The sequence below is a fragment of the Linepithema humile genome, chromosome 3 (genome assembly GCF_040581485.1).
Source record: "Linepithema humile isolate Giens D197 chromosome 3, Lhum_UNIL_v1.0, whole genome shotgun sequence".
In the NCBI taxonomy this organism is placed as follows: domain Eukaryota; kingdom Metazoa; phylum Arthropoda; class Insecta; order Hymenoptera; family Formicidae; genus Linepithema; species Linepithema humile.
The window spans coordinates 8535334-8556635 of NC_090130.1; the positions used below are offsets into that span (position 1 = coordinate 8535334).

The window sequence follows — 21302 nt, forward strand, 5'->3', positions numbered from 1 at the left end:
GCCGCCGATCAAAGATTACGCGTTTGCCGCACGTTTCCGGAACGCTCTTTCATCTCAATTCCGCATAAATAACGCAGCATGTTCTGGAGCATATATCCGGCCTATGGAATATTTAGCGCAGACACGACCGTCTGATCCATAAACTGCTCCCCAATGTGCTAACTTTTTTCCATACAGTCATAAAATTCGCGATGCCGAGCGACCGCATAATGTGCAATAAATGTACAAGTAATCCCTCTTTAACTTTCAAGTTTTTCGAGGAGTTATTCTTGCATACACAGCTTGGTTTTCTCTGGCAGGAAGCCATCCGTGCTTTCAACGAATTAGAAACAACAATGAGTTATTGTTCTTTGTCAAGATATATATAAAGGAAAAGCTTTCTCGTATATATATACTGTGGTATTTTTCTATGCTAACGTTGAAATCGAAAGATTAAATTGTAATGCTGTTAAAATATTTTTGCAAGCTTAAATATGGTGTTCACATATTCGTTTATTAACTTTTTTGTTCACAATTATAAAATTGTAAACACTTAATATTAATGAATAACAATTTGCCTGGATATTTTTCCTGGATGTTTAGAATGTAAAAAAATCAGTTTTATAATTAGTTCGCAATCTTTTTCTTAATTAATCAATCAATCAATAAATTTCTAATTACATGTCAATTTAAAATAAATTTAATTACAAATATTGCGCCCCTTGCTTGAAAGGAAGATCATGCGATACGAACTTAATTGTAAAAAGAAAGAAGTTTACTCCTTCCCCTCCGTACTTAAGCTGTCAAACGACGCAGCCGCCAAAGCGCTTCAAGGATAGGTAAATGCAAAGGATAGGTAGATCCTAGCGAGCTTGGTGCTCGAAAAGCAAATTGAAATGAACGTGTAAGCTGCAAGTGGCACTTCTTCTTAGACAAGACATTCCTAACTCATCGTGAGCGCAGGCGAACGACATAAGGAGACGTGCAGCAAGCATACTTGCCACATTAATCTCTCGAAAGATCCATGTTTATTTCACTGGAAAACTGATTGTGAGATACAAAGAGAACACGAAATTCTAAGAAACAATACAACTGACTAAATAATGCTCTTAATACTCTACAGAGGAATATGCAAATTTATTCGAAACATCGGAAACTTTTATCGTCTACAATAATCGAGAAATCAATTACTATCCAAAACGTATTGTGTACAAAAGAATGTACATATTTTGCAATATATAATAAAATCTACGAAACTTTATGAGACTTTCTAAAGATGGTATCATATTGCTTCCTTTTAAAATGTGGAACAAATATTACTTTTGATTATAATATAAATATGTATAAATGTATGTGATTTTATAAAAATATTTTACGGCTGTATAGAAAATTTAAAAAATTTTCTTTGGTTTCTACAGTGTTTTCAATAATTTCTTATTATTATTGTTATTATCATTTTTATTTATGTATAATTATTATCAATATTGCTATTTTAATTCACTACTTTTTACAATAATTTAAACAGTTCACATAAAAAAAGAGAATTATTTTTTCTTAGAACGCTACCAACTTGAAATCTTACTTGGATGAAGACCTAAGTCTCGTAGTAGCCTTTAAAGCCATTTTGAGCCGGTCATCGATCCATTTCTTTCGTAATCCGACATAGTGCCGCATCTTTCATGCTTCGTGCATAACAACGCCAAAGAAGTACGAGTATAACTACAAAATTGCATTTACATTTTTGTTGTTATTTTTACATCCAAGTGGAAGAAACGACGTTGAATTTCAAATGAGAGACGAGCTACTTCCGGAAAAAAATCGCAAACGTGCTTAGCAACGTAAGGTAAGCAAGGTAAGGAATGTTTACAGTTCGGTCCTCTGTTGCTTTATGATATATCACTTTACAAGATAAAATGGTCTTACGTTGTGCGCGCCTCCTAGAATATTAAGAATCTAAATTATCCAGCGCGAAATGACCGTCCGACTAAAATGTCATCGCATTAATGTACGGTAAATTCCTCTCGCATTCTGAATAAAAAAAAAATTCGAGGAAAAATTGCAAACATTCGGTTGTATACAAGTTGTGTACGCGAGGAAGAGTAAATTGAGCCGGCGTACATGTAAAAGACGTGGAAACTTCGTCATGAAAAACTGTCGATATCAGTTTGCCGAGCAGCACTTTACGCAGTTCTCTTAAAGGCGGCGGCGAGGGGGTTAAAAATTAAAGAAGGGAGATGGAAGCCTACGAGAAACTTAATCTGAACCTTAAGTGAGGGAAAATTTATACAAGCAACTTTCAAATATAATCCGCATTATCGCGCCAGCAGTAGTTTCGTTTTCCGCCTCAGGGAAAGCAAGATGGAAAACTTCCTCGCCAAGCAATTCTCGCACAGCTGGTCACATCTCGCCACGTGTCGCGCTAGTAATACGTGTCACGAGATCGAGATGATGAATCGCTCACACGAGCGTGCCGTGCATTAATATCATCATTTTAATCCGTAAAAAACAAAGAGATTACCTCCCCCGGCGAATTTCCCGTCCCCCTCCGGCGAATAATCAACTTTTCCAATATCGGTCTCTCTATGCAGAGAGACCGATTTCCCGCGTCGCGCGGCATTTCTGCGATGGAACAGAGCTTTAACAAGCTTTCTGTGAAATACGATGAAATTTCTTGCGATTTATTGCCGTTATCGATTACCCTCAGCTATTCCCGCGCTATTGCTTAAGTTTTAAACATGTACGATCCCGATGGGGGGGGGGGCGGGGGAAACTACGATAAAACTGCAAGACTTATGACGCAATAGATGGGGAATAAAAGCACTTACAATAATATTTGGATAAATTTTTTAAACTACAGATGGATTTGTTTCGTACAGTTGTTAAATAGACCAAAAAAATGTATGTCACCCTTTGTTGCACTTTTTAAAAATTCAATACATTTCAGTGTGACATTTCTCTTAGCGTGCAAGCTCGATATTTAATAAGCATTTTAATATAATTCTTTGGAAAACATTCACAGGAAATTGCAATTTTATATTGATACGATTGGATCTATAAAAGAAGAAAAATATACGAGAAAACGGATCGCATGTTTCGTAACATTCTTACAGGAGCAAATTTTTCTCTAACGAACGGCACTGTATGTGGGCACTTTTCTTCACTGTTACGTATCCAATAACACGGAAAGAACAGTTTATTGGCAATAATCGTTGTTTCAACCATGCGGAAACGCGAGGTACAATTGATAACATATTGCACATACCGCTCAATTATAAATATCAAGCCTTATCGCCGATGGCAATATCGCGCATTATTGCCGCGAATAAAATGCCGTGTCTTATTTTATGCCGTGCAATAATATGAACGAATCGAACGTACAATAAAAACGAGTTTCCCATTTCGCTTGATGAAACGCACTGAACATTTGCTTTTCTGGAAAAGATCAATTATGCTCGCGTTCCTGCAGTTTCTCATCTCTTCGAGTTGAAACGCAAATGTTTCGACATTAAAAATCCAATAATTTCATTCCAACGGTCTCATTAATACACTCATATTCCAATAATTGTATCAATCACGTCATTAATTTGCAAAAACTAATAATTACAGTAATTTGAAAACTAGGAGTTTCGAATAAATTAGGCTTTATCGAAAATTCATAAATAAGCTCTTGATGCACAGCCCGATCTACTTCTGATGCGTTCGAATTTCAAGCAACGGACTCCTCGATTAAACTAAAATTGCTTTTTTAACAAAATATCAACAACAATCTACAGTAAAGTAAGCTCTGGCGTTGAAATCGAATGTAATAAATAGCCTGTGTAACCGAAGCGTAATACAAAATCTCAATTACAACGTTATAACCTCTGTTACCGTCGTATTAAAACTAGTAGTAAAATTTTCCGCTAATCCGGCAGCAAGGACCGTTCTGGAGAGATTACGCAGTCGTTTTGCTCGGTAGTTTAAATCGCGGCCGCCAGCAATCTCAACTTCTCTCTTATCTCCATCCACCGACCGCTACACTCTTTCGCCCTTACCTCATTTCCACCCCCCCGCGTGTCCCCGCGTATCTTCTTGACATGGACTCGGATTACCGCAATCGTTCTCTGCGGTAATAATTGCGAGAAATCGGAGCCGAAAGGAGAGAATCGCGCCTCTTTCCTAGTAGGAAAATTTCTCTCTCCTCTCCTCTCCTCCCCTTCCTCACTTATGAAACCGGATTTTTCGCATTAAGTCGTTACACGCGTCGTTACGTAGTGTCACGCGCACGTCTTGCCGCTGCTTTAGCCATTTTGCAATTTAATCCTCTCTCTCTCTTTCCTTGCGCTAGCGTGGACCGGTTTGCGTTTTGCGGCGATATACATATACGAGTTACGAGTTGAGACGTAAAATTTATATCCCGAACACAGAATATATTAACAAGCAGGATGTTACTCTCGAGAGGATTAAATGTTTTCTCAACAACAAATAATTTAATAGCGAATTTACATGTTCAAAATTATTTTAGAATTTCAGTTTAATTAATTTTAAGATAATCAAAAAATACAGTACGGTATTCAAAAGAAGGCATATTTGAATCTCAACGAGCTTTTACATATTCATTGAGTTTACTTCATAATCCTTTCACATCAGAAAGAGCTAAGTAATTAAATTCAGCGAAATCTTTTTAAATAGAAAATCAATTAAAAAGATATATATAAAATATTTTACATTACTTCCTTAAAAGTTGCGGAGAAACTAAAAAGAAAATCACCAGAGAAGAGTTTTACGGATTGATGCACGATTCGATGAGGTACTTAAAAAGTTCATCATGAACTTTAACGAACTTCGTCTGCACAAAAATTATGCTTTGCTCGGAACTTTGTTACAAATATTTGGCAATTTCTTAATAGAACGCGGCGAGAATCTTTTCTTCTCTTCCGCAGGTTTTTTCCAGAAGCATTCACATTACTTTATGTATTCACGTTACTCCGCCGCAAGACTGAATGCAATGAGAAGAACACAGACCGCCGCAAAACTTTTCATGGCTTGGGAGAACATAAACCGACTGTCGGCGGAGGAGAATGCATTGCATACGTGCGAATGATATTTTGAGAGCTTATGCCATCTTGTGCTATTCGGGAAACTTCGCGGAAAACTTGCGAGAAGATACGAGGATTTTATATCATTTCGTACACTAATTCTTGAAAGCAGATGCGCTTGCTTTGAATTGCATATGTTTTTCTAGAACTGCATAAAATGCATTCAAAACATAGCACGCACAACAGTGAATAATAAGAATAGTACGATAACGCGATATTTATTAATATTTCAACGAGTTTTTATTTTTATTTTTCCTTTTCCTTTTTGTCGCAATTATCTTTGATAAAAGACGACATTATTCGAGGACCGTACTTTCTATTTTTTGACCCCAATTTTTTTTTTGCCGCTAAGTACACTTTCACTGTCGCGAGCAGAAGTACCAACGTGACAAATCGCGATTGTAAGAAGCATGGTGGACAATTTTTACAGCCCGGCTCGCGAGCGGAGTGGCCATCTGTGTTCGAGTCTCAGTTAGCGGCATTACAAATCAATGGAAAGAGTTCTTTAAAACTGCGCGAGTGGCAGCAAACGAGACAAATGCGATTCCATTATACGCAAACTTCCGCTTGAAAACAACTGCGACTGAATTCTTATAAGATCACGGTACAATGCGGCAACAATCCTATTAAACGCGGGGTATTTTTGCTACAAGACCTTCTTGCTTACCTCGACAGATCGCAGACTGCGAAAACTGAGTTATCAGCCGTCTCTCGCGAGGCGAATTAAAGTAACATCTAATAAGTCTGCGTTACGAATTACGACAATAATTGGACGTCGCGTGTAATTTCAATTATTTTACAATGCAGAAGAGAAATACAAGATGTTGCGAAGAAGAAATGCTGCTGGATTCATTGCGCACGTTTTGCGTAATGCATCCTCATTACACGCTCAACAACGGTTATTACCGCAAACCAGCTGCATTATATTTTCCTTATTCCCATTCCTTATTTCCCGCTGAGAAATATCGAGCTTGAATTTATAGCCCGCGGCGGAATACGCTCAAAGCGAGAAGCGCGCGCGCGCGGGCGCGCGGCGTCAAGCCCTAATTACTTCGCGTTTCATGAGAAATTCCAGCCGCGCGAAATTGCATGCGAGTCAAAACGCGACTGGCACACAGAGAACGGCCCCCCCCCTTTCCTCCCTCCTCGCCCGCCAATTATCGCCGTGGCCGTGAAAAGCTTAAGTAGCTTCGTTATCATGTTGTTTGTGAACGGAATCGACGCACGCCGACAATCCATTGCTATCTTGTTAACAAACTTCATTGGCACGGCGGAGCTGTGCTTTGCGCGGAAACTTCGTTGCAAATGCTCGGCGGAAATTCCGCACGCCCGGCCTCACGGCATCCCGTACACAATGGTTAACGTAATGAGGCGATACAGCGCGGCCACTTTACACGAGGCGAATAAAAATAGGATCGCCGTAATATCCACGATCAGCCACGGCGATTGTAATACAGTCCTTTTAATCCGAGGCTATTCACGGATCCTAATTCCCAATTGCGGGAATTGTGGCGATCCTATTCAAGACTTTGCAACATTGGGATTGAAATTGTCTCGTTTCGCAGTTCGATTTTACCGTTTGATTGCGCCCACGTGTGTCATTTCCATGTAATGTCGTGTTATTAAAATCAAGTCCCCTTTTATGCTCAAGTGGGCGCAAAATATGGACGCGCGTTATTGTGCCGCTCGTCAGGATAGTTACAATCAAACTTGCGAGCGTGAGATTAAAACGAAACTTTCGCCCAAGTTCCTTCGAGGTGCACATGATTTCATGATCACAAGTATAAGTTAATCGCCAGGTTTCGTGAGGTGTACTTAAAGGATTACGAACGTCAAACTTTTGGTACGAGTACGTCGTAACGTGCGGTCGCGTCGTGACCTAAATAAAATTTAATTCCCCAAACTGCCGAGAAACGGCGTAATTAACAGTCTTGCATTGTATTATTTCAGCGTGCAAAGATGAAAAAATTAATAAATATTAAAAAATCATTACGAGAGAAAACTTTGATGGGTAGATAAGCGGAACGATTTGCAATTACGATATATCGAGCGACGTTATTTTACGATCTTACATCAGAATGTCCGGCCACGATCGCCAACCACTTCTATATGCCGTTTCACGTGCGCGATCAAATTTCTACGCGTGAAAAAAAAAAAAACGCCCGCTGCGTTGCTTCGTACGCGATATACATTTCCCGCCGGCGAACACGCGGCCGGTCGTCACGTCACACTCGTGTGATCGTCGCATTGGTCGGTCGAGCGTGACCCGATGCTGTTAACCCGCCGAAATTGAAACGTTATGAGGTAACACGCCCGCATACGATCGTAATATTGCGTTACCGCTGCGGCGGCGGCGGCGAGCACGCTCATGGAGAGCGCGGAAGAGTGCGGCATAGAGCGGCGTCGTAAAAATCCCGGCACGTGCACGGTCGTCATCCAGAGAGAAATCCGGAGACCGGTGCTACGAAGCACCGTCAATCACGTCGACTTTTCGCTATACGGGAGGGAAGTAAAGGCGCCGTAATCCGCGCTGGCGTAAATGTCAATAAATCACCATCTCTATACCGGCGTCGGAAATTTTGGATGCCTACGAGCGCTCAGCATCGTCGAGATAAAGCTCTTCACAGTCGATGGGGAAGACGAGAGCCTTCCCCTGCGTGTCATTCGCGGCGCGTACAAATCTCGGAATGGCAAATCGCGAACAGCATGATAATGCACACACTTGTTTGTTGGTTTTATGTAGTGGAAATTTTAAAGGAAAATAATAACGCGAGTGATCCGAAAATTTAAAAAACTATGCGAGAACAATCTATGATTTGTGCAGAGAATTTTTCACCAATTTTTTTAGCTCTTCGCCTCTTTTGAGAAACGTAAAGAAATCAAAGAGAATACATGATGAAAATCTTTGTTTCCATTATATTTTTATATTTTGTTTACATTATATATTCTCAATTAAGTAAATGAGATAAAAATAAAAGCAGGAATCCAGAAAAGCTTGAAAATTCTAACTACGCCGCTGACGAAGATCAATCATGGCGCGTTAATCTATCAGCTGACTGCACGATAAATCAAAGCCGCGATGACTAAGAAAATTGGTTAAACGAGTATTAAAATAATCGAGTTATAGTTTGAAAATTAACGGGTAACTAATTATTTAAGAAGATTGTCTTGCGATTAAGAGCAAGATACAGTTTACGCGCGAAGTCAGAATATATTAAATTATGAAATTATTTTAACAATATTAAAAGATCGACCTCGAAAAAAAGAATTCGCCGAATAAAAAACATACTCAATAAAGTGAAGCACATGACAAAGCCTTTTAATTAAACCTCGCAATACGACTTTTCATTTTTGTAGAAGGACATCATGTTTTGAGCTTATTAAAAATTCACTTCTGCAAAAGTTCGGTGTTTAATATTGACAAATGCGAAAGCATCCTACGATTGGAAATGAAAAACTTCCCTTGTTATTTATTCTCTTTGTCGTCTTGTACAAAGAATAAAGAAGCTGGAATAAGAGAAAACTGGTTCAAAAATAGAAACAAATCGCGCGTCATATCATTTTGTGACACAAAGAAGGAAATAGCGCGATAGCAAAATCCTACAACTTTATAACGTTTTTTTTTTGTTTTCGTTGATATCTTTGAATATCGCGGCAATTTTTGTAGCAATGAGTAAATTTTTTACATTCGCGTAAAAAAATATCGAAGTCCTACACACGTCGATTTATATAAAGCTTCCATAGCCACATGATATTCAAATTTCGGTTGGTTTGTAAAATGTATTATGCATAGAAATAAGTAATATAAAACATTGTGTATATTTCTGAAGATATAAAGCATCTAAAAATGGGCACTGAGATTACAATTTCAAAGTTATAAAAAAAACTGTCAAAAGTAAAATATATGTAAAAAAAATTTATAAAACTTTGACATGTAATTTTTGAAAGTTACATAAGGCAACAGCGAGGGGGATTTGAAGAAAAAAATATTAAAACATAAAAAGCATGTCGTAGAATCGCAGTTATTGGAAAAATGCGTATGTGAAGCCGATGGTTGGTTTCCAACCAACTTGAGCTAAAATCGGTTTCATCAAATTTTACGACGTCATTTCCACAACATCGTCCAGTATTCTTTTATTTTTTTATTGAATACCCGTGATATTCTTCGTGGTGCATATAAAACGCGTCATTTTTATACACTATATAATTTATTTTGTTGCCAAACGAGATGCATAAAGACTACATAAAAAATATTATTAACCATTTAGCTTAACGAGAAGTCTGAAGCGAAAATGTTCTTATCCCGCCAAGAAAGTTACAGCGATGCTTGCAAGAATCACTTATTTTTATATTTAAGTTTAAATTAATTATCTACGTATTCAAGAAATCTCAGGTATCAGCTGCATTAATTGATTCTAACAGTACACACTCTCAATTATGTTAATTTCATTATTAACTTCGTCACACAAGTACAATTTTATTCGCGATAAACGGAGAATTCATGTGATACTAATGTTATCTAATTACCGCTCTATTGCATTGCATGTCTGACAATGCCTTTGCTTCATATTATCCACGTAGAAAGCTTTCATTCCTATCCTATCACTCCAACTATTTCTTCAATGCCAGAACCAAAAGTCCATTACCTACTGTACGATCCATCGAAACCGCATATTCTAAATACTATCGAATATATCGCATACACTACTCTCTCTAGAATCCCATTTCCGATATCAAAAATACTCCGACAATAGCTTTGGAATCTCCCTATAAAAGAGATTTGCGGACTTGTAGACAGCAACATGGTTGAAAGACGAACAGATCGTCGCTCTGTACATGTTATATAAATGTATCATAAATAATATTTTTTTTAATAGAAAAAAATATAAGATACTCAATTCTCTGAAAAAAAGCTCAATTTGTAATATTTTAAAAACTGCTCCAAGTATTATTATTTTAATTTGTCCACATTTTTGAACGAAATATTTGATAATCTTTTCTTGAATCTATAAAAATTGACTGTAACTGAAAGCGATCAATTAATTATATTGCTAGACTCGCGTAAGTATAATCGCGTTGTTTTTAGTATTTAGCTTGAGCAATGACAAATAATGGGCCACGTAATCAATTCGCAAGATCAATCTTTGAATTAGTAATTAAGTTGCGCGTTTAGAGAGATTTGCTCAGATTCGTCGAGATTGTTCGCCAAACTATTTAATCTATTTTTTTTCAGCAAAATACATACGGCTTTAAACTTTAATCATACCTGAACAATCTAAGCGCGAGTTAATTTATATTATAATACTGATTAAAAACTGGTTGTACTTTAATTTCTGATAAAAATTGCAATTATATTATTTCGTAGATTCATAGAAATCAACGTAGCTCATTTACAGTACACTTTAATATCATGATAGTGTACTTGTTTTGTAATATTCAGAGAAAATTTTCTCGAAAAAAGTTATTTAAAAAATTTAAAAAAAAAATTTTTTTAAAATAATAAAAAACATTTTAGTATATTGCGTTCGATTATGAATGTAGCTTCACAGGCGCGTTTCAGCCATAGAATTCTTTCGCTTACCAATTAACTAATTCCGTGTGATTTGTGAGACAGCCTTTTCGAAACGAGATATAAAGCGATCGGCTTGCACGTTAGTTTAATCGCAGGGTTGAGGCCGATTACAGGCCGGGATACTAAATTTGAGAGCAGAACTTGTTGTGCGAGCTATTAGCCACACTTCGGTAATTTTTATATTAAACTAGGTCGACGCTTAGATTATTTTATGCGTTGAACGCATTATCAAAATTAAAATTTAGTAGAATTATGATTATCAGTGTTTCCATGCGGAGATTAGTTGTACGTATTAATTTTCGTATTAACTTAAATAATTTACTACGATTCTGTGAAAATGTCATCAATTTTAAATGAAGTTGTAATGGACGCATATACTTTCGCAAAATCGCAAATTGTATAAATAATGCAAAATGCGGAATAATCACCATCTCTTTTTACGCTCTCTTGGATAATAAAGCTTAAAAATTGGAGTTTTTGATAAGCAAATTAAATACAAAAAAAATGAATAAAAAGATAAAAATATTAGTAAACTATTTATAATATTTATAATATTTTAGAATTATTTACGAATTCGATTAATAATCACAATAGCACAACTTACAAGGAAACCTCGCAAACCCGAAAATTCTGATTTTGATGAAAATTTATACATGTAGAAGCGGTAAATCGACGAATTAAGAAATTTTTAGTTGCGGCTTAAAAATGATTCTAAGGGATAAAATCCATCCCTTATATGTAAAGCGACTTTATGCTTTTCACAATATATCTCGAAAATTATTCAAAAAATGTTTGATACAAAAGTTTTATGGTAAGAACACTTCTATTTAATCACATTAATAAAATTTTGAAAAAATAACTTTTTTCAAAGATTTTTGAAAAAACTTTTCAAAAATTATTTTTTTACATTTTATTACTGTGGTTAAATAGAGGTGTTCTTACCACAAAACTTTTGTATGAAACATTTTTTGATATCTCGAATAATTTTCAAAATGTATCGTTAAAAGCAAAAAGCCGCTCTACAATAAGGCTGTACATATGTGGGACGGTTTCATCCTTTAGAAAGGTGTTTTCGTTTTTGGATCGAAATATTTCTAAATTTACCCTCTATTTCTATTTACCCTCTCCTACATTTATGTGGTTTCATCAGAATTAGAATTTTCGGGTTCACGAGGTTCCCTTGTTAGGTTTCATTGACGTGGATCATATTATAATTATCATGGACGAACTTCATAGTACAATATACCGCGTAGTTTAATTTATGATACACTACCATACAATATAAGCAATAATTTATTTAAGTATATAATTTAGTTTTCTCAGAAAAAGTATATCTTTTTCAAATACTTGCTCGTTCAATTGTAACTTGACTTAATGCTTGATTTGAGAAGTGAAATGCTCTGATATTGCTGTTATAAGGAAAATGTAGGAAAAATCCACTTCGATCTCTATATTTACCTTATCTTACATTTTAACGCTGACATCGGAACTCGCTGGAATTCACTGAATATTCATGAGAAATTCTTTTAATGCAATTATTTTTTCTCCCGTCCACACTTTGTCTTGACGAATATTAATTAACTTCGCAATAAAATTATGTCACACGCGTCTTTTCACTAACTTCAATTTACAGTTACGGACGATGTGACCAATTATAAAAGAAATTCACAGAGAAAACTCAATTATAAAGACTTGTAAAGACTTTACATAACGTTGATACAATTAAGATTTCGTCCCCATCTTTTTTAATAGCAATTAATTCATTACAATTATAGTTAAAAATTTCTTTGTAATTATAACTAATTTACCATACAAAGGAACAATCTATAAAATGCTCATGTCATAAAATGTCAATATCGAGTCGTAACGGATGTTGAATGATTTTTGCTCTTTTACGTGCATGAAGATACAAAAGATTACGTAGAGTACGAAATGAAGACACGCAAGCTTTCGACATATGATACATCATTTGTGAGGCACATTTTTTCTTTCCTACTGATTGAAATATTAAGTTACCGTTTAAAATACGAAATCCCAGGTAGTTTCGCTAACAGAGACAATTTCTGACGTCGCATCTGCAAAATACATTTTGGATGCTTCCGTGAATTCAATCTCGGCTTCATTTGAATCATGAATTGTCCGAAATTTGCCACGGGAATACGTCACGACGGAAAACGAATGAAAGTGTAAAACTAGCCGGGTGCTTTGATAAATAGCTATAAATAGTTAACTGACGCGCCGTGGTTTTCTGCTCTGTTCGAGTAGTTCATAAATTATAAGACACAGTAGACCGAGAGTTTCGCTTAGTTTGAGCGAAATGTCTCCAGTTTAGTGAACTGCGGATCGATCGTTTTGTTCGATCGATCGATTGTTTCTGGCTGCGTGTTATTTACTGGCCGCTGTGTCGACAGATGCCCGAGCTCGCAAACGTTAAATGTTGCAGAAAATAAATATACATGGTAATAAAGAAGAGGCATTTTGAGCACGACGAGTGACAAACTGATAAAATAATCGGCAATTCCTGATAAAAACTTTGTTTGTTTATTGTTGGCAGAAAAATATTAAAATATTGCGAAATGTTTGTATAAGTGCGTAATCCATAAAAAAAATAAATCTCATCGCGCACTTGTGTGCGAAAATAACAGGTTCGTATCATCCCATATATGTAAAAAAAGAATGTGCCTTGTATTTAAATTATTTTATAACTATTTAAATTTGAAAACTATTAATAAAGTTTTTATTTTACTTTTATTGTTTTAGCCTCCGCATAGATTCTTGATTGAGCTCTCGTATGTAATTTTTTGACGTAAAAAGTTTTTTATGCTTAAAAATTTGTTTTTCAATGTTTATCATATTTTAAATATTTTTCCATACTTGTCAGATACATTGCAAGAAACCGATTTTTCCTCAAAAGCTTAGAGTTTATAAAAATTTCAACCAAAATACTAATCAAAATACTAATATATCGAAATAATTGATTGCGAGACATGAAAAGTGTTATAAAAATGGCAAAAATAGCAAAAATATAATAAAAAATACAATCCATGTTTCCGCAAAAAATCTGTCAATACGTTGGAAATTCCAAACGATGTAATGCTCGTGGACAAATTATTTCAGAAAACACGAATTTCGGCTATTCATGGAAAAAAGTGGATGAAATGTGGCCCGTAGAAACGAACACTCGAGAATTGATAGAATCGTGTAAATAATTCCTTCTATTCCTTTACAATTGCATGCTTGTAAACATGCGGGAGGACATACATCAAATATGTGAGAGAATGACAATGATACACGAATTGGCGCCAACGATGATATTTCCCGAATATTGTTCGTTAGTCGGCGGACAAATTTCGAAGTTTAAAGCGATAGAACTAAAGTGTTATCAAGTTTTATCCAAAAAAATCATGACAATAAAGAGAAGATTTGTCGTAAAATATGACAAAACAAAATTTTTTTATAAGTTTAAAACTCATAAAATTTGTGAAATATAAATCATCAATAAACTAAAATATTAATTTTACTTCCGTTCTCTCGTGCTATTTTTGCAAAGTCATTGTCATATTTCGAAAACATGTTTTTATAAATAACAATTTCTAGTTTAAAGTAGATTACAAATTCATCAACGTATACGGTATAAACTTTCTATAACCACTTCGTATGACTTTTAAACAAAATTTTTCAATACAGAAAAATGATGGATGTAAAGCTCAAAAGTATCATTTTTCCATACGGTATATTATTGCAAAAACTTTGTAATAAAATCTTTTGGTAATCAAAAATTCTTACGCGGAAGAATTTTCGAAAAGATAAACATGTAGCGATAACGCAAAAATTTGTACAACTTTCCCATCTTATGCATAGAAAATAAAGTGCTACTCACCGTTTGCAACTGGATCTATCATAGCATTCGCCGCGTGTCAGAAAAATCAGGATTCATCTTCGGCAGCCGGTGATTGCGGCAAGCATCCTCGAGTTTCGATCCGAATCCATGACCAATTTCATATTTCACACACATATGCGACTGACGTTTACATCTGTAAACAAAAATAAGATAATAATTACGATAATATAACTGTGTTAAATCTTTTTATTTCGCAAAAATCTTATTGCAGAATGTTTTTCATACAATAGAATTTCGCACAATTTTGCACGCGTTTGCAATTTGCGCATTCTAAAACACTATGTCATTCCAAACACGTATATTCACAAATATCATATATTCCGGTTGCCACTGTGTCGTAAATTTACTGAAACGTGTAAAAAAATACGCAACGATCGATACGCTCACGCGCAAATCGAACTTTAATATAGCGATCGACTTTACAAGGGATGAAACGACGATTGAAATGATGGAAACGATCGATGACCAAAAGAGTTTTTCGTTGACAAATTTAGCTGTCGCAGGTTCACGCAGATTTCGACGAAATTTTGTATGAACAACATTTCGGACAAGCTTTGCAGCGCAAATATTTTCAAATGGTTAACAGAGTATCATAATTATACTATATTGATTTTAATAATTATTATCTGCAATCACATAAAATTATAAACAAAATTGATATACATACACCAGATACATGAATATTTACATATTTGCATGTAATTACTAATTAATACGATATGTAATAATGCTGTTCATTGCGGCATATAATAAAACAAATAAACCGTGTTTTCCTTTGGAAACTAAAATTATACAAATTTCATGTTTCTGTAGTTTAACTTGATCGATTTATATGTAAATTAACTTTTGCGAATTAAATTAAAATTATCCAACGTGTCATAATTATAAAAGCACAGATTAAATAAATTCTCTAATGATATGAAATCGTGCGGGTTTACATAAGCCTCGTTTAAAATTTAGTAATAATTCGTAATAAATCGGTATTAAAAAATCAATGTCGGGAAAGAAAATTAAGGAAAAACGAAGTAATTATTGCGAAATAATACAAAAATAAGTGGTAAAAATCAGCAATAAATTTATCCCGCGTGTCCATTAAACGCGATATAAATTCATTCAGTATAAAGTGGGCGGAAAATATCATCGTCGGCTTTAGTCAGGAAAATGTTCATTTTCAGATTTAATAATCGTCTCGTCGTTCTTTTAGTCGCTCCGTTTATTGTTCGCAAGTACGCTGTTATGCTGGCTTCGCGTAAAGGATAAATGCATTAACTATTGAATATTGCTGACAATACAATATGTAATATAATGTATAAAAAAATTAAGCGTTAATATTTTTAAAAATATAGATTTTTCGTTAATGTTGTCTCAACGATAACAAGTTTAATCAAAATATATTTAATTTGCGTTAACTGAATTATACTTTTAATCACATTTTTTAATTACTTTTGTCAAATTTTAATTTTATTTTTAATTAAACAAAACGCGTTGTGTTATAAATATAAATTAGCTATTGATAGACAAGAAAACTAATCAAAATTTTAATTAAACTGTTATTTAATCCTAGTTAAGTATTTCATCAAGACTATAGTTAGAAATCTAAATATCCTGAAATATATAAATAAATATTAGAGTTATGTTATAAAAAATTATTACGTTGGCAGTTATTATACATTGGCTGTATAATAATTGCCAACAATAATACAACAATAATACGCTTTATTATCCTCAATATCGCAATACAATATTGTCATAAATGTATAAGTGTTAATAATGTATTTATAATATTATGACAAATGCATTATTATTATTGCGTAATAATAATATTACCTTATCGTATTGAATGAGAGTTTTTTGCTGCATTAGCGATGCCAATTATCGCGTCAATTACTCGAATGTGTTATAAGTAAAGAGAATACAACTTGCTCGACTCATGTAAAAAGATAAAAAATAAAGTATGTTACAAAAATAATATAACAATTATAAAAGTCAATTAATCATGTTTCGTGTGTATATTGCTTGTATTGATTTGCTAGAAATCGAGAAATTTGACAGAGTCGATCTAAAAACTCAGATATTATTTAATCAAAAGAATAATACATTAATCATACAATTATTAAATTAAATAATTATCTGATTAAATGCATTAATTAATATCCTCTGTAATATCTGGATATTCTACACCTAAAATTGAATAAATTCTTGGCTCTTTTATTTTATCTAAATACACTCAAAAAAATGATCTTGCAATAATAGCTAAAATTTTCTAGGTGTAAAAAATTAACTAAAACAGATAAATGATTAGCAACTGTTGTGATATTGCATATGTAATTACTTAATCAGTTTAGATGACAGAAACAGAATATATATCTGTATTGTTTGTGAACTTTAAAAAGAAAGTTTCTCTAAAGCGCCTATCTATATAAGATCAATCACGTGTTAGATCATGCAATGAATAACATTTAGCAATGGTACCTAAATTTTTCAGAAGCTATTGCTAGAACATTACTGCTATAAATTCTATATGTGACAAACAATGTTTTCACAGATACGAAAAATAGCGATACATTCTTGTTGCGATATCTAGAAATCTAACTACATCAACGAAATATTTTTTTGAGTGAAAAATGATCTTGCAATAATAGCTAAAATTTTCTAGGTGTAAAAAATTAACTAAAACAGATAAATGATTAGCAACTGTTGTGATATTGCATATGTAATTACTTAATCAGTTTAGATGACAGAAACAGAATATATATCTGTATTGTTTGTGAACTTTAAAAAGAAAGTTTCTCTAAAGCGCCTATCTATATAAGATCAATCACGTGTTAGATCATGCAATGAATAACATTTAGCAATGGTACCTAAATTTTTCAGAAGCTATTGGCTAGAACATTACTGCTATAAATTCTATATGTGACAAACAATGTTTTCACAGATACGAAAAATAGCGATACATTCTTGTTGCGATATCTAGAAATCTAACTACATCAGCGAAATATTTTTTTGAGTGTATGACACTTCTTAACATAAACACACTTTATACGTCTATTAATACTTTTTTCTCTTTGCTGGTACTTCAAGACGTTCTTACTCTTTAAAAAGTTGCGCTGCTTCCAGTCATAAATTAATGTCTGCTTTTGTCGTAAACGATAATTGCTACCCTGCCGGACAGCACATTAAACGAGTGCAGGGACAATGAGAGCGGCGCACAAAGGCGGCCGAGTGCTACTACCGTGAGTGAAGCGAGCGACAACGAGCGAACGTGACTTCTAACTAGAGAACCGCCGGGAATATGAAGCGAAAGGTTAAAAAGGTGAAACAACCGTCGAGAGTGTGGCGGTCAGCATTGCAAGCATTCACAATTGCGCCGCGTAAAAGTCTTGATATAAAATCAGTTTCTTGAGCAAGACGGAAGACGTAAAGCGCAAAAATATAGTCGCAATGTTATTCCGTCGCAAGACGAAAGCTGTATTGCTTTGGCAAGCACGAAAGAAAATACTACAGAAAAATAATTAAAAGAAAACGAGACCCATTCTAATTGCCTCCAGAAATTTCAAAAAATAATATTTTTTAGAAAAAGATCCGTAGCGATAGTAATTTCGTAGAAAATTACCACGCGCGCTGCTAGTATAATTTGCAATTAAGAGTCGTGTTGTATTTGCTGATTACAGTGGTTTCGGCGAAATTTACAGTGCACTTGTATCCAGCATTCAAGAGTTCGATACGCCGCATTTCCGACATTGCGGCAAATTCCATGAAATAAAAAGTACCAATACGATTGGCCGAGATCAGCCACTTCTTCCACGAAATTACATGCACTTCCGCGCCGCGACGTCGGTCGGAAATTGATTTTACTCCCGCGAAATGAAGCGCGATAAGGAGATTCGTGAGAAGATTTCCAAATTCCGACAGACGAACGTCCGTGAATTAAGTGAATTACTGAGAACAATATCATAAAAACAAAGTTTTTTATAGTATCTTTCATGGCATAGTTTTGATGGCATTTGCCCAAGAAAATGCAAATACAAGCAAATTTTTACGATTATTATTTCAATTTATAAAGAAAATTATGTCAAAACGTAGAATTGTGTGTGTCAGATGACCAGCTTCTTGCTGCTTGACGATAATTTAATTACTTGAGAGCTTCTCAATATTGATCATTGATCCATTTTCAGATTGCGTAGTAATCAATAATCTTTGGTATGTGTTGTTTAAACATATTAATAATACCGTGCAGTGAAATTGTTACATCACCTGCTTCTATTAATTCCTGTTTTCAACACCAACATCAGATTTGCATTTACTATCGTATTTGCGACGCTAATCGCTCGTTCTGTCCTTCCACCAACCGTAATATCTCATTGTTTTATTAAGTCTGACACTGTGCGATTTCTATTGTCCGAAAATACTCACGTGCATAGTGAACATTTGAGATTATTCAACAGATTACAAGCAAGAGCTTTCGAAATTCCAAATATATGTTTCAAAACCTGTGCAATAATAAGCAAGTGAATGGCACATAAAATAAAAAGCAATGTTTCTTTTGGCTAAAACAAATTCTTCACATCAAGTATAATCAACAATGAAGTCCGGCATTAGAATTCTGTTAATGCAAAGTTTATCAATGTAATGAAAATTGAGCTTTTATTCTTTATCATTTCAAAATCTATAATCCGCGCAAACTGAAATAATTACAATAAAGTCAATAAAATAGTTTAAAATAATTACGATCGCAGTCCGATTTAAATTTCAATGGAGCTTTCAATCCGAACGGAGAATACTTTTCTGCCATTATATCAATTTCCGAAAGAAAAGCTGGCGTTCTCGCCACGCGAACTACGGATTGTTACGGAGTGACGCTTATCGAGATTACGTAAGCAAGGTAAATTAGTCACGCTGCTGTTCTTGGCAGCGCCCTTATTTGCGTAGTGCCCGCCCATAGAATTCAATAGATTGCCTATAACGGTGTAAGTTACGACGAAGGGAGCGACTTATCGCGAGGGGCAGAGCTGCGTAATAGAACCGACGGCGGAAGACCTCTCTGCGAGAATAAGATTTCGCGGAAATCGACAAGCGCGAGGATAAATCCGTACTTCTTACGCGTATTTCCCTTTTATATCCGTCCCTACGAATGCCGCGCGCGACCCCACTTGCAGTTAATGAGTTTTGAAATTAATTCTTTTATTCTCAACGATGAGATTTCACTTCTGGCGAAGTGTGCTCGCGGAAACGACTATATCGTAACATATTTTAATATTCGAGAATACCACTGGCATGTTCGAGGAATGGCGGCTATTATAAATTTAAAGTTAAGCCAGGTCACACGGTGAATTACATCTCGTTATCAGCATGCCGCAAAGTGATATTAATATCGTGAACCAGAACAGTGTCGTTCTGCAAGATAAAAGCAAGGGAATGTGGCATGTTACAGGTGCCTTTTATCTTCCGTGGCATAATATTGCTCTCCTGTAATGGCATCGATATTTCACTTCGATAATACGCCGATGCATAAATATATTCCTTTACATTGATTACGGGAAGAAAGATATAAGAACGGGGAATGGAAAAATATGATTAAATTAGCCTTGGAAAAAGCTTCCGCATTTCTCGATTAGATGGCTTTGCGGAGAAATTCTTTACGAATATAAATTTAAAAGTAAAGTCTAATAAAAAGAAATTAAATTTTAGTTTTCTCGGTTAGTTTGTTGGGTAAATTAAGATCTTTACATTAAATTATTTTCACGAGAAACGGAATCGCAAAATATAGATTTTTTGCAGAAGAATTTCCAAGCTTGTTTTTTAATTGTATATAATAAAAAAATATTTCTATTTTATATATATATCATGTTCCCTCAATGAGTATTTTTAATTGGACAATTTCATATATCAATATAAATTATATATTTCTAGAAAGTGTCACAAGATATTTCCTTCATTTCGTTTTACAAAAATCAGCAACGCCTTGAGACGCAACAACCCGTAAAAATAACGACCGTATATCTTGATTAGAAAAGTAATCGCAATGCTCGTTGGAGCATTACATCGACCGAATGGAGTTTCTGTCGCAGCTAAAGGTAACTCTCGCATCCGTGCAGAAACGGAGACGAAGTAGCACCTCCGAGCAAACGGATAGTTTTCCGATCGCGCGCATCCGTCCGTGGCGGTTCATAAACCGGTCAAGAGGATGGTGCTAAAGGCACGCTCTTTTGCACCTTTCATGAGCAACGATTCGCAAAAATCGAATTTATTTTCATTCGTGCAAATCTAATTCAATTTATCCCGAAGCGTAGAACTCCGTCGCGCGACGCGCGATGTTAGAAAAGATAAATTATGAAATAAATGGTTTGATTGTCATTTTATCGTCCAATCTATATATATAAATTAAAATTAAAATATGTAAATATTAAACAAGTAATTTCATTAAAATCCTATATAAATAATAAAACATTATGTATCTTTTTATAAAAATAATCCAATGAATCGATAATCATAATATTTAAATTATTAATTTATAAAACCGTATTAAAAAATATAAAATTCATTATTTCATTATTTAACCTTTAAAAGGTAAGTAAAAACCCTAATCATATTCCGAAGCTTCCGTAAATGATACACACTGAATGTATGCCAGCAAACAACGAACAAACAACCAATATTAAAATTGAAAAAATGTTTACGTCATAACAAACGCAAACAGAATCTCGTTTGCATAAAATTTATTTTACGTTAGATCTGATTCGCTCAGGAAATGACATATCAAAATTTTTAAATA

The 21302-nt window shown here is 34.6% G+C and overlaps 1 long non-coding RNA gene across 2 annotated transcripts in view; it reads right to left on the reverse strand.

Annotated features, from left to right (window-relative positions):
- The window catches only part of LOC105676591 (uncharacterized), a 57949-nt gene that overhangs the window by 30834 nt on the left and 5813 nt on the right, over window positions 1-21302 (reverse strand). For both annotated transcript variants that reach the window (XR_001101417.2, XR_001101418.2), the window contains exon 3: window positions 14510-14663. This is a non-coding gene — a long non-coding RNA (uncharacterized lncRNA). The remainder of the gene's footprint in view (window positions 1-14509; window positions 14664-21302) is intronic.